The sequence below is a fragment of the Drosophila kikkawai genome, chromosome 2L, assembly GCF_030179895.1.
Source record: "Drosophila kikkawai strain 14028-0561.14 chromosome 2L, DkikHiC1v2, whole genome shotgun sequence".
Lineage (NCBI taxonomy): Eukaryota > Metazoa > Arthropoda > Insecta > Diptera > Drosophilidae > Drosophila > Drosophila kikkawai.
In genome coordinates, this window is record NC_091728.1 from 22,408,676 (window position 1) to 22,423,428 (window position 14,753).

The 14,753-nt window shown below is 34.9% G+C and overlaps 1 protein-coding gene across 2 annotated transcripts in view; it reads right to left on the reverse strand.

Annotated features, from left to right (window-relative positions):
* The window catches only part of MESR3 (misexpression suppressor of ras 3), a 54,842-nt gene that overhangs the window by 28,914 nt on the left and 11,175 nt on the right, over nucleotides 1-14,753 (reverse strand). For both annotated transcript variants that reach the window (XM_070286748.1, XM_017161060.3), the window contains exon 2: nucleotides 4,180-4,205. The gene's annotated coding sequence lies outside the window, so the exon portion shown is untranslated. The remainder of the gene's footprint in view (nucleotides 1-4,179; nucleotides 4,206-14,753) is intronic.

Here is a 14,753-nt window from a genome sequence, read left to right on the forward strand (position 1 = left end):
GCAATCTTGGCTTTAATTAAGGTTCAAACCGACCAAAGTTGGGACAACGCCTTAATAATAAAACACAAAAAATAGAAACCAAAAAAAACCAAAAAATGTTTATAAAGAAATGTTCACCGAAACGTTCAGAGACTGGGCTAAAGATATGGCTAGATATGGTACAGGCCGCATTCAGTTGGACGACTTTCGCCTTGTCCATGCAATTTGTATAAGCTCTAAATGATTATGGCCAATAAATCTGCACAAAAATAAAAAAAAACAAAATCATGTACTGAGAAACTGGTTAGGGTAGAAAGCCAGAAAAAACCAGGGACACCGCCCAAGCTGACCACTGACCACTGACTGACCACTTATAGCCGCCGTATCTGCGGATGATATGTAACCCAAGTGGCTGGGGACGTGCATACAGGTAAAAGTGATTTGTCTCTCTCCACAGCAAATATATATCCAAATAATCCAATCGTGTTTTGGTTGCTTGTTGCGTGAATTGAGGCGCCGGCTTCCGACAGCTTGTCATGCAAATGAACTGCTAGTCGATCCTTTCGAGTGGGAAATTGGACAGCAAACATGGCATATGGAGAAAATATCACCTGTGTTGGCCATCTACATATATTGAATATGTATTAAATACTTTTTAAGTGGCTTAACAACATGGGAATAAACATGGGAGACTTTGATTTAACAGCAGCTTGAACTCGGAGTGTTTTTAGGGAGCTGTTTTTACTGGACTATATTTATAAAAGTGTTAAAATGCCTTCAAATTTACAACAAAAAAATACTTTGCTTGCTAAATATATTATATTGTTAAAATTAATAAAAATAAACATTTTTTAGAGCTAATTTTATGTATAAATATTAAGAGTTTATTAATTTTAATAAATATATAAAGCATAAAAGACAAATTTCTGAATTCTTTTCATGAAAAAAAAAAAAATTTTAAGGTATTTTTAGAAAATGTATACCAGTTGAAAGTTGACGAAATATTAATAGTGTATCGATATTTCACCGATATATATCTCGAAATTGAAAACTATTTTCTACTTGATGTAACAAATTTAAATTTAGTAATTAAAAACAACATAAACAAATGATTTATTCCGCTATTTTTCGATAATATCAATATTTTAACTTTACATCCGATAATTTTCGATATTTTCAAATTTTAATAAAGCAAACTCTGTCTTAGTTTTGATATGAAAGTACGACTTTTTCTTATTATAAAGTACATATATATATTTATACCTGTAATAAAGTCATACATATTCTAAATAGTTTTTTTTTTTTTATTTCTTGTCTCTCCAGTCAGCAATGCTCAACTTTCTCAGCAAAGTCAGCGATTCTCCCACGTTGACACCTCATACCAAAAGACAGCAAAGCAAAATAAACAAATTAGTTGTAATGAGATGGGACAGTCTGGCCACTAGGGCGCTTCAAAAGTAAGTGTAGTCATCAGCATTTGGTCAGCTTTTCCAAAGATTTTCACTTTCACGGGCCGGCGAAAATCTTCGACCCACTTGGATTCTTGATTACCAACGCGACTGAGAGGCCTGCTTTCATTTTCATTGAGCAAAAAGCGAAACAGAAACGGAAAAATAGTGGAAGTGGATCTGGTGACAGATACGCCAACGGAGGAGAGACACCAAAATAAAAAAACACCTGGTTTGGCTGGCCTGGCCTGTGTACAGGTTGCTTAACCCAATTTTCAGCGATATCTGTTCAGGCCTGTGGGCTAAGCCAACTACGCAACTGTATTGCTTTTTTGCAAAAACAAAAAAAAGATTACTACAAATAAAACCAACTGCTAGCCGATTGCATTGAGGCGGCCTAAACGCATTTCTGTGGCATTTCAGACAAAAACTAGACTTAACTAAAGTAAAGCAATGCTGCGGTATGAATTGCACCTGTCAGTGGATATCTGGAAAAATGAATGTTGCACAAAAAAGGGGGTAATATCAGGCAATACCCATTAAGTGCAGACAGAAAAACGCTTCGAATTAACTCAATTACAAGGGAGTCTAAACCACATAATTTGGATTGGTTAAAAAACGTGTTAAGTAGCTTAGGCATTAGTGTAAATGCTGCTTATGTTTAATTTTATACTTTAAAGTTTCTCATAAAATCCTAAATTTAAAAAATATATATGATTTCAAGAGTCTAAAAATTGTAAATATTTTATTTATATATGGAAGTGTTCTATTACTTATATAAAATCATTTATAGACTCTCTAAACTGTATAAATAAATTAAATGCATCAGCAAGAACACTCAATTTATTTATAGAATATCATATAACCATATTTAATTGGTGCTTTGACCCTGCTCTCTCTCTCTCAATCAAGCTTCAAACGGATCTCCTATACACACAAAAATATAAAACCCATCTCAGCTATTTTTAAATAATACATCTCCTCTCCTAGGAACCCATCATACCCGAAAAACGTTTAAATTTTAGAAATGTTTGTGGTCGCTGCCCAGACACGCGTCGTATAATTCAATTTAAGGCCTGTCTGACTGCCATATTAAGCTTAAATAAATTGGTTTTTGGCACACAACAAAAAATAGCAACACAAAATGTATACAATGTTTGTGTTATTTGCTAAATCGATAGCTTTTGTTTATAATTTTAGGCAAACAGCAGCACAAATTCTGAACAAATAATGCCAGGGTTTAAATGAAAAACCCTTCCGCCGCAGGCGAATTGAGGCCACCCAAAAATAAAATGAATTGAAGCTTCATAAATCAAAGATTAAACGCTTAATTAATCTTGCTCACTCCCAAAGCGACGCAGAATATGTAATAAATGAAGAGACCAAGTTTTAACTGAGCGTAAAATAAATAAATTAAAATCCAGAAGACTGCTCTGATGATGATGTCATGGAGCCCAGAGAAAGGGGAAAACCAACAAAGCCTTTAATACTTGGATAAACAGAAATGGCAAAACACTAAAAAACACTTGAATAATATGCAACTTGGCAAACAACATTAACGTCATCATCATAATTATTATTTATGGTTCTCATATCATATCAATGCACAGTCTTGTTTCCCACCAAAACGGTGTGTATCTCTCGGATCTTGCCTGGTCACATTTGTATCTATCGAATGGCGAGACCCTCTGATCATCCATTGAAATATCAACGTGACACTAAACTCAAGTCAACTCAACTCATTTACAGTTATTTGCAAATGATTATTGTGCTTCCATAGAGCGAGTATAAGTATCTACAGGTTGGATAACTAGACAGAACGTGTGCGAGATATAGTATCTTCTACCTTTTTTGAGTTGTATAAGCGTGTCAGCAGGAGTGACACGTCAAAGCGATTGCATAAAGCAAAGGTTCTGTAATGTAAATTGCAAGGGAAACGAGAATTTCATGTGCAATCAGTGGAAAGCAGCACAAAAAAAAATATATGAAAATATTGACAGGGAACATATAGTATTGTAAATAAGAGCGTTGTGAAGGTGACATGAAAGTGGAAACGCTGTGACAATATCAGCTTAATAAGCCTTTGTTAATCTCAAAAATCATTGGAAAAGTTGTATAATTTATAAACGAGAGCAATAATTTAATAGTTTATTATATATTCGTTTGGATTAGGTAATTAATGTATTCTTAAAATATTTTAAGCCCAAATACCAAACAAACTTCTTAAATAGCCAAAAGTTATATCTTTTCCTTATACAAAAACCACTTCCTTTCAACTGGTTCACACAATTTTCATAACAAACCGCTTGCATAAATCAAAGTGGCCCCTTTTCGGTTTGAAAAATTCTGCTGCTACTCAATATGCAATTTAAAAATTCCCAGAATTTTCTGCCCTGACAGGTAGAAGCCAAAAACCAAAACTGCTAAGCAGCAGCAAAAATCTAAAAACAAAGAGCTACAAACAAAGAACGTTGAAACATCGTAAATTATGTCAGAGTGTTTGAGTTAAACTACAATTAGAACTCCCACGGAGGAGGGGCAAGAGACGTGTGCAGACTCATTTGAGGATTTTAAACGAGTTTCCAACCCGTTGCCGGCTAATTATTATTAGAGCCGTAAACGGAATTCAAGATCTTGTGCCTTGAAATCGCAACGATAATGGAAATGAGTAGCACATAAAATTACGCAATGAAACTTTCAAGTCTCGGAATGGGTTTAAGTCAAATGATTTTTATTTTATTTGAGAACTCACCGTTTCCGTTTTAGGAGGAGAACCAACTGCAAAGAAAAAGATCATAAAAATACAAATATTAATATTAATTTAATACAAAATTAGTTGACAAAGAATAGGAATTAATATAAACTGCGTCTGCGACTGGCACTGAAAAGATTTATCTGGGAGAAATTGCGCATTGTGTGAGGCGAAAAAAGCGGAAGCCTAGATACGAAATGAACTCAGCTCTATACTACATATAATGTATGTATTATATTTTCCCGGGCAGCAAACTCAAATCAAATGACGACAATCTCTAGACAAGTTCAAGGTGAAGCCGTCTGCCTCACTCACTGATTTATTTTTTCGTTGTTTTTTGTTCATTTTCAATTAAATTCACGGAAAATTTAAGTGTTCGCTGGGAGCAAAATTGAATCGTTTGCGCTCCGTTGGGCTGACCTACCGCAGTCATAACCCGGCCGAGCCGAACACCCCCCCTTCGTATTGCAATCTTCTCTGGGTATTAAATTTCCAACTCATTAAAATTTTGCACACTGTCTGGATGGAGTGGCAGCAGAGGATTGGACCCAGGGACTGAATATGGTTAAGGGTTGTCCTTGTTCCTGGGATCCCGCTTCCTCTCTGTTTGCCCTTGCGCTTTTCTCCAGTGGAGAGAAAATGGGGGAAAAAGGCAAACCGAGATGTGAAGGCTTGTCATTCATAAATGAAGTGCATAAAAATGCCTTCAACTGATGTGAGAAACGTGCAGGCGGACATATTTATAAAGAGTCAGGGGCCTAGAGATGGTCAGAAATGGAGGGAAATATATCGAAGTAATTATCGGAGCATTTCTTTAATCGAACGATAAAAAATTGCACACTATAAAATTTAAATTATGTATTTAAGCTTAGGAATAATCCTTTATTTAATTTCTGTTTACTATTATAAAATTTGTATATCGATTAAAATCGATATCATATTTATTATTTCATGAATTCAGTATATTTATAGATATATTAACAAAAATATACTACCCAAAATAAAATGTAGTAAAATGTATTATATACCATTTCTCTTCAGTTCCCCACTTTAAGGATTTCAGGATTTTTTTATACAAATCTTCATCCTTACCATCCCTATTTCTCTCTCTTTCTCTTTAAACTATCCCTCTCTTTCCATGGCACCCAATTATTCATGTCTGAACTTAATCAGAACCTTTTGACTTATCAATTAGGAATTCTAGGGTGATTCACTTGCCGCTTTAATTGATATCAATTGTTCAGGTTCCGGAAGGTCGCCCGGCAACGGAAGTACAAATTATTTACAGAATCTTATCTTATCCGCTCACAATCTGCGTCATATATACTACTTATATAGTCAGAAAGCATATATTGTAAATTTGGTGAGCCGCTAAAATCGAGAGCTTGCGTCAGTTCGTTGGCTCTCAACCCACGCGGAGTAAATAATAAACAATGAAACGAATACGATTCCGAGTTCGAAACCCAAATTGCGCCAAATTGAGCGTCAAGTGAACGAGATAGAGATACATTGAGTAGAAAAACCTCATAATTGGACGGGGTTCCTATACCAAAAGGTCAGCCAAGCAATTGGCAAACCACTCGGACAAAACAAAACAAAAAACAAGCCAGCTAAGAAAACAAACTGTTGAAAAAATAAAAACAAAAAGCTAATGACAAAGCGAAGCAATAAAAATTAGAAGTTTGTGGCAAGATTAAACGTTGTGTCTTGAGTGTGCGCCCTAAGGCAAAAAGGGTATAACCAGATTTCTTAGGAAGTTGGCAATGAGGAAGAAGAGCTAACCGGAAAGTACAGATTATATTTAAACTAAGTTGGGAAAACTAAATCAGGAAGAGTTGAAGCTTTAATTGTATTGCAAATTGTATAAAAAGATTTGAAATACCCTAAGATACAAACTTTTTTAAGTGAGTTATAATGGAGGTTTGTAGGAATTAACTAATTATATTTATTTAAATATTTATTGGAGAGTTCTATGCTTTATTGAAGGTTAACTACTTTTATAGCTTTAATGTAGATTGATTTGGCATTGTTTCTAAGGAAATTAGTCTAAATTTTAAGCTTTTTAAGTCAGAAAATAGCTCTTGATGAGGAAGAATAATTTATGAAATAAATTTTTGAAAATTAAATATGTTCTTAGAGAGGGTATTTAAAATTCTTCTTATCTAAAGTACCCCTTATTTTCCGCTTCCATTTTCTTCAGTTAGGTTTTCCTCAGGTTTTTTTCCAAGCCATTCTACTTGTTTCGCTTCGTTTTCTTGTTTTTACTTTTATTTTTTGGAACCACGACAGCTACTACAACGACGAGGACAAGCCCTTTTTTGCTGTTGTGCGTTCGTTCGACTTGTTCTTCTGGGGCGTTTCTGGAAGATTGGGGTGGGAAAACATTTAACTTGGCTAAAAGCGGCATTAGTGCGATGTATGGGGCGTGTTCCGGCCCCGAAGGGAAGGCGGCCAATTAATTTTTTAATGGCTTAGACGAAATGACTGACTTTTGGGTTATTACAAAAGGAAACGACAAGAAAAGCACGAGGCGGAAAAAGTTTTTCTTTCAACGGTTTTGGAAATTGTCAATTAGCAAAGTGCCTGCCAAGAATTGGCAATTTTTAAACTCCTTCGGGCCAAGCCCACACGCCCGTTCTACCATTCTTCGGCATCATGGAATCTGTAATTGACTGGGACTTGCATTTTTATCATGTTTAATCTAATTTCTGTTTAACGATCTGGGCATTTTTTACGCCGGTCGTTTGCCTAACGACCCAAGCTCACTGAAATAAGTTAACCGCAAAAAGATTTTGCCCCTGGGCTTGGTCAGCCAGGGTTTTGTGGTAGGTACGAGTGTATGGTATATTTTCTGTTCATTTTTATTTATTTAAGAGCGGAGCACCACAGGGCAGCCGCGGCGACGGCTCTGACCAGAGCAATTTGTTTTGATTGAATGAAATATCAAAAACGTGACCTGGACCCCGTGCACTTTGAGCAAACCAGCAAACCGAAAGCAAAAGAAACCAATATATATATTATTCAGGTAATAATTCAGGTAGATAGACAGCTATATTATATAGAGAGAGAGATGGATGGATGGAAATGCAGAGCAAAATTCACCGACTAAATGAAATGTATGCAAATTGAGCGTGAATAACCGCTTTAACCTCCGAGCACGTGCGAGTGATTGAGCTTAGAGCAAGGGAGGGTGGTTAGAAGGAGAGGGCTTATATACAATCGTGGACATAAGTATTTTGACACAGATTATGGGTATATTCCAGCGCGTGTCTCTTTGTACTCGTAAAAGTTACGGGATCCATTTCACTTTCCAGTAAGAGATTATATTTAAATCTTTAAAAGAGCAAAAGATGACACGGATAAGTAAATTAACTTCTTTGCTATGTCCCGTGATGTGAGAGATCATGCATTTTTGGGTGGACAAAAATATTTTGACATTGCATTCAATTAGCTCTCATTTGTTTCGTGCGCATAAAATACAGTTTATTATTATTTATAACTCGAGCTCATACATTTTTTAGCAGCTTTAATATATTTTTTGTAAATTTTCCTAATTTCTGTACCGTTATTTAATGAAAATATGGGTAAAGCACGGCAGCTAAGCCAAATCCAGCAAAACAAAATAGTAATTAAGTACCAAGCAAGTATTTCGGTGCAGAACCTCAGCATATTTTATAAAATACCCCGTCAAACAAAATTAACAAACATAAACTGACAAATTCGACGAATAATTTAGTCAGAAAAGGACGACCATGCAAAACTACGCCTAGACAAGAACGTCTAATCTTTGCAAAATTTAAAGAACATGTCCTTATTAAACCAAACGAAGTTTCAATGGAAGTTAAAAACGATTATGATATTTTAATTAGTAAAAAAACAATTGAAATATTATTAAAAGAGGCTAACTTTGCTACTTTGTGGCCCGTCAGATACCTTTCATTTCACATAAAAATGAGTTGAAACGATTAGCCTATTAGGTCGCACTTTCTTGCGAATATTTTTTGGTAATCTGCAGTAAATTTATTTTTTTTAACCATGGTACTCAAAAGGACTCTCATCGGTCCACAAAATTTTTTCCCAAAAGGACTTAGGCATGTTTAAAATTATTTGGCAAAGGCTAATCGTTTCAACTCATTTTTAGGTGAAATGAAAGGTATCTGACGGGCCACATTAGTAGCAAAGTTAGCCTTTTTAAGTCTTCTTTCAACTGTTTTTCTACTAATTTAAAAATCATAATCATTTTGAACTTCCATTGAAGCTGCTTTTGGTATAATAAGGACATTATCTTTAAATTTTGAAAGGATTACACGATCTTGCCTAGGCGTACTCTTGCAAGGTCGCCCTTTTCTGACTAAATTATACGTCGAAATTGTCAGTTTATTTTTGTTAATTAGGTAGTAAATGGTTTGTCGGGGTACTTTATAAAATAGTCTGAGGTTCTGGACCGAAATACCTGCTTGGTACTTAATTATTATTTCGTTTCGCTGGATTTGGCTTAGCTCCCGTGTTTTTCCCATATTTTCATTAAATAACGGTACAGAAATTAGGAAAATTGACAAAAAAATGTATTAAAGCTGCTAAAAGATTTATAAGTTGGAGTTATAAATAACAAACAACGTCCTTTAATGCGCACGAAACAAATAAGAACTGATTGAATGCAATGTCAAAATATTTTTGTCCACCCAAAAATTCATGATCTCTCACATAACGTGACATAGCAAAGAAGTCAATTTACATATCAGAAACATCTTTTGCTTTTTTTAAGTTTTAAATATAATCTCTTACTGGAAAGTGAAATGGATCCCGTAACTTTTACGAGTACAAAGAGACACGCGCTGGAATATAGCTATAAGCTGTGTCAAAATACTTATGTCCACGATTGTAGGTGGATAGAGAGGGGTAGAGTGGTTAGAGGGAGAGCCTAAAAAACATAGATAATTCCCCACCTATCTGTTTGAGACTGATGTTCATTGCCCGATAAGTACTCAATGATTAGTAATCGAAATGCTTCTCAATAACTCATCCACTCACTCTTTCACTCACTCTAGCTATCTCTATCGTAGACCCTGTATCCGTTTCACTCTTTCCCACATAATCGTGTTCAAGTGGCCAGTTAATCCTGCAGCTTCCTGTGCCAAGGAGTTTAGGAATGAGTGTGTTCTTGTGCTTGCTTTGAATACTTCATCATATTCATGACTTTTACATGCATTGCACTTCCGTGAGTGGCTTCTGCATATCAACGAGGGTTGGAAGAAGAGTTATTCTGAGCTTTAATTAATTTAATTTAATTAATATATATATAATTTTATAAATAGGTATTTTCGGTTTAAAAAAATGTGTACAATATTTAAAAAAAAAAAAAACAAACAAAGCCCATAAAACCACTTTATATTACCTTTTAATTATGACTTATCTGTATAGTTAAAATTAATAAGTTTTATGTATATATATTTCAAATTACTTTTAAAATAATGATTTTAGCACAAAAAACAACCAAGAAAACAAAAGTTTCCCTTTAAATCAATAAACACAAAGTAAATGCTTAATGTATTCACCATTTCAGAAATTATTTTTCACAGTTTGCAATTAATCTTTCCCCCCAAAAAAAAAGTCCCTATTAACATGCACCCCACTCAAAACGCAAATTTATCTTGCCTTGATCAACATCGCTGCTCAACAACCTCTCCGTCGTGTTTATCGACGATAATCTACATCCTTTGGCTGTCCACAGGTTATGCCAAAAACTTGGCAAAATTTATTCATCTCCAACGATGATAACTTCATCGAACCTCCCACGCGCCTGCTCGTTCCCCCCCCTTTTTTTCTTCTCTTTTTTTTTTTTGCTAAGCTCTTATGGAATGCTTTTGCCAACGCCATAACTTAACCCAAAACACCCGCTACGGAGACCACATCGCTCCAATCTTCCCCCTTTAAGGTCTGACCCATCTGTGTTGGCCACATTGTTTGGTTCTCTAGCGCGGTTTTTTTTTCTTAACGTTATTTGATACACAGAGGGAAATATTTAGGTTAGTTGAAGTGAAAATATTTTGGGGTAAGAAAATATTGTCTTTGAAATTATATACAATTATATATAATTCTTTAAACACTTTAAAATGATTTATTATAAGAAATATTGATATCAAAATTCCTCATTTTAAGCAAATTCTTCTAATTTTAATTACTATTTCTCTCAGTATTCATTTCCTGCGGGTCGCAGCTGCGGTCACACAAAACAGCGAACGAAATCTTTAGCCGCTGCCACAATTGGCAGCCAGTTGGAAGTCCGGGAGCGGTTCGGGCTTAGAGGATTGCGGATTGGGGTTTGGTGTGTGTGGTGTGTGGTGCCTGCGGTGCTGGAGGATTGGAGGACTGTTCCACTGAAGAGCTGAAGGCGTAGCCATTGGCGGAGGCCACTTGGTCGCGAGACCACAGAAGTGACTTAACTCGTTTTAAGCCTTCTCATATGTGGTGCCTCGTTTTTGTTCCATTCAACCAGCCAAGTTGCCTGCATCTATTTCATTTCAGACTCCACTAGACATGCCACAACGATGACACTTGACTGAATATTTATGGCCACAAATGGAGCGAAAATAAAATCGCCAAGTCATGGCGGCCAAGAGGGGTAAGCAGATAAAAAAATATATGTAACAGATGGAGCACAGAAAAAAGTGGACACACATGGCGATGATTTTTAGATGCGGATGGAAGATGCCATGGAGAGACCATGCCCTTTTTTGGGCCTGCCGTTAGTTCGACCGACTAAAGCGGCTAGTAAAGACTTATAAGACCCTGTCTGCATCCGACTTAAAAAGCGGGACTTTAAGCTATACGGCAATTTGGGTTTCAATTCTGATTCTTACACGGGGAAAAGTTAAAGTTTTAAAGATTCTTTAATTGCTGAAAAATATTCAAATTAAAATCAAATCAAATTAAAATGTTTATAATGGTTTATTAAAATATATAAAATATTTTAAAGGCTTAAACAATCTTTTTAATAAATTATTACTCTTAAAAAATGTTTACTTTTATTGAGACTACTATTATTTCAAAAATCTCACACACCAAACCAAGATCTTTCCCTGATAAAAGCCAAACCCTTCTGAGAACTAATTTCTATAACAAAAAAAGAACCCCTTAACCCACCTCAAGATCACAATATTGACCATAGAAAGTTCCATTTGGTTCACTGTCCAAACCTGCCTGTCTATTTGTTCCGTTGGAGTTGCCTTTTGGCGATCTCTATCTTTATCTGCTCCTAGGAGTATGTCTGCTCTCTCGTTGCCTGCCTCAAATATTTGCGCTTATTTATGTTGCTTTTGTTTTATCAGCTTGTTTATTCAATGATTATGGTGGCGTTGTTTTCCTTTTTTTTTCGTTTTATTTTTATATTTTTGTGGAGCTAAGAGCGAGCTGAGTCGACAAAGGCGGGTTCGACTACCGTATTTGGTTAGGTTTTTGGGGGGAGAAGTACTTCGGCTTTAAGCCTATCTGTATGACCGCCATGTACTCGCTCAGGCAAATATGTAATGAAGCATAAGCAATTATGATAATGTCGTTTGGGTTTGTGTTGCTCTGCTGCTCGGTTGCTTATCATCATCGAGAGCAGCATACTCAGATGCTGCGATGGGTGGTGGGGCGGTGACATTAACGGCCTCCAAAATGTTGACGGAAAAATACAAAGGGTCTGGCTTTAAGCGAAAAGTAAATACTCTCAGGGTGACCTTTAAAAAAGGGGGAAATTTATAAAAACTTTCTAAGAATATGTGGCTAAGAATTGTGGCTTAACCTAAAACGAATTTGTAGCGAAAGATTGGAATAAATTTCATTTGAAAATGTTTCTAGAATATTTCTGATATATTAATCGAATCAAAAATCATTTTATATATTGTAAATAAACAAAAGTTTCTTGTATTTAATTACATTTTGTTGACTAACAATAAAATAAATATTCTACACATGCCTCAGAGGAAATTCTTTGAAATTCAAAGTATCTTTTCACAATCAAAGAAGAAAACATTGAAGGAAAATATCAAGAGAAATAAGTGCCTGCCTGAGTCTGACTCACACAAATTGCGCTTTCATTTATCAATTTTATTCATATTTCTCTAGAAATGTTGTGTTTATTGGACATTTTCTCATGAATGTCACGTTCGCCCGTTGAAACACACAAATTGCTGTTCAAATTTACGTTTTTTTTTTGTTTCGGAGGATTGAGGTGTGTGCTTTGCCGCAGGTAGAAGCAATTTGAGGCAAAGTTTTGCCAGGAAAAGTTTCTATGGTAGTTTCGAGCAGCCTGCGGCAATTTATGCAAATCAAAATGAATCTATATCCGAAGCAATAACTCTATCGATGGCACTCGGAAAGAGAGCCTCGAGCGAGGCTAAATTAAAACTCTCGCTTTGTGGCACTTTTCACCCATTGAACCTCAGATGGCTTGACACTCGACACCCGACACCCGGTGCCTCTCATGAGCGTTTATCTAAAGTTCAACAACTTATGCAAATAATGCCTGCAGACGGGATTGATTGAACGAGTATGTGAGTGCGGGAATGAGTGTTGGATGAGTGGGCTTCAATCAATGCCAATGCCTCTGAGTCTTGTGTGTGTGCATTTAGAAGCACTTCTATGTGCAGGAATTCTCCTCATATTCCCACTCTCCCTGGTGATTACCAAACCGCATTCGTAATTCTCCACGAGCCATCTCAATCTTCTACGATTTCTGTTTCTATTTGCTGTTGGCTCTCTGCCTTTTCTCCGGATGATTAATATTTTTGATAGCTGTGGTCACAGTACATTTTGATGCGATTAGTCATGAAGGCTGTCAGTCTTTCACGTTATTTTCTTTTTACGAACTCGTGACCTCTGGCTTCATGATTGTAATAGAATAATGCAACAGCCAGACGTATGTATTTATAGAAAAAAAAATGCTTGTAATCAAATTACTTTTAAGCCCATTACATAAGGGTCTTTAGAGCTTACTTTAAAGTTGATTTTCTTAAAGATTTTTCAAAGCTAGAGTGTCACAGGTTAACACCAACTTGGAGGCTTCAAAAAACATTTGATAAAATGATTGTTTCTTCGGGTATTTGTAAATAAGAAAACATTGAGCTGGCAGCCGGTACCAGTTTATTTGTCAATAGGTAGAACAATTTGTTAAAGATATAAACCAGAAACAACACATCGAATATACAAACGTCACACTCTGTAAAACACATGTTGCCCGTAAGATTGTTTGCTGGGATAACATTAGCTTAAAGACCGGGAAATAATAATCGCTCAAGAGAAATAAATACAATTTCATATTCCCCTAGGAAATAATCTTAAACCAAAATTCTCCAAAAAAGCTGATAAATCAGAATCAAGTAAAGTAACCAAATATTTTATCAAATTTGCTTTTCTGGCGAATTCCTTTATCAAATGCAGACTCCAAATAAAAAAGGCTAGAATTACTTACAGCCTCATATATGTAGAATATATCACAAAAACATCACGTACAGCCGGCGCAGCGATAAAAACCAACCATAACTCATATATAGTAAGTACAATCAGCTCGAATTAATATTAAATGTTCGCATTAACCCCATAAGGCCCCATTATAAATTGAAGAACACTTGTCTAAATAGCGTCGAACAAGCAAAATAATTAAACAATAAATAAACAACAGAAACAGACATCAACGAGTGCGAATTGCGGTTATAATTTACGCTTGATTATACTTGGAGAGTACATACTACATATAATAAAAGCGTAAAGAAAATCCCACTTTTTTCTAATTAGAATCAATTAGAATAAAAGGGGGAAAATTCTGTGTTGAAAGGCAATAATTATACGTTTAGCTGGATATACTATATAAAAGCAGCCAACAAAATGCATTCTAAAAATTAAATGAAGCTTTGGAAATTATTAGATTTTTCCCACAAAAAAAGAGATATTTTTAATAGATTAAAGGGGTTTAAATAATAGGAATATGGAGCAAAAACAGGAAAGGAACTTCTTCAGGAAGCCGAAATTTATATACACTTGCAGTTTGACATTGCATCTTGGCATAGAATCAAAAAACGATCATAACTAAGCCAAAAATGCATTTATTTCAATTTTGAAAAACTTTTCTATGGTATATTTTTCTAGGTTTTAAGATATTACAATTTTTAAAATTTTAGCGATGTAATAATATTTTATTAAAGCTGATGAATAATATGATTTATGGGTTAAGAAATGACTCCTTCACTGCTTTGTAATCTTCTGACTAATTTTATATTACTTAGCACTGGTTTAATGAGTAATCAATTTATATATTCTAAGTATATTTTATTATCTGTTTGTTAAGGCTTAGAGATTAGTGGAAAAATAATTTATTTAAAAGTAAGTAAAACATTGTGTAGTTTTTGATTACTAATTAAGTATTTTCAGAGTTATAAATAGGAAAATATTACGATAAAATATTACATTAAGGCATGAAATATATTCATAAATGAGTTTTCTAAAATAAACAAAGAAAATATTAAATAAAAATTAATAAAAAATCAAAAGATTTGTCCAAAAGTATTTATTTCCAAAGAAAACACATTACTTTA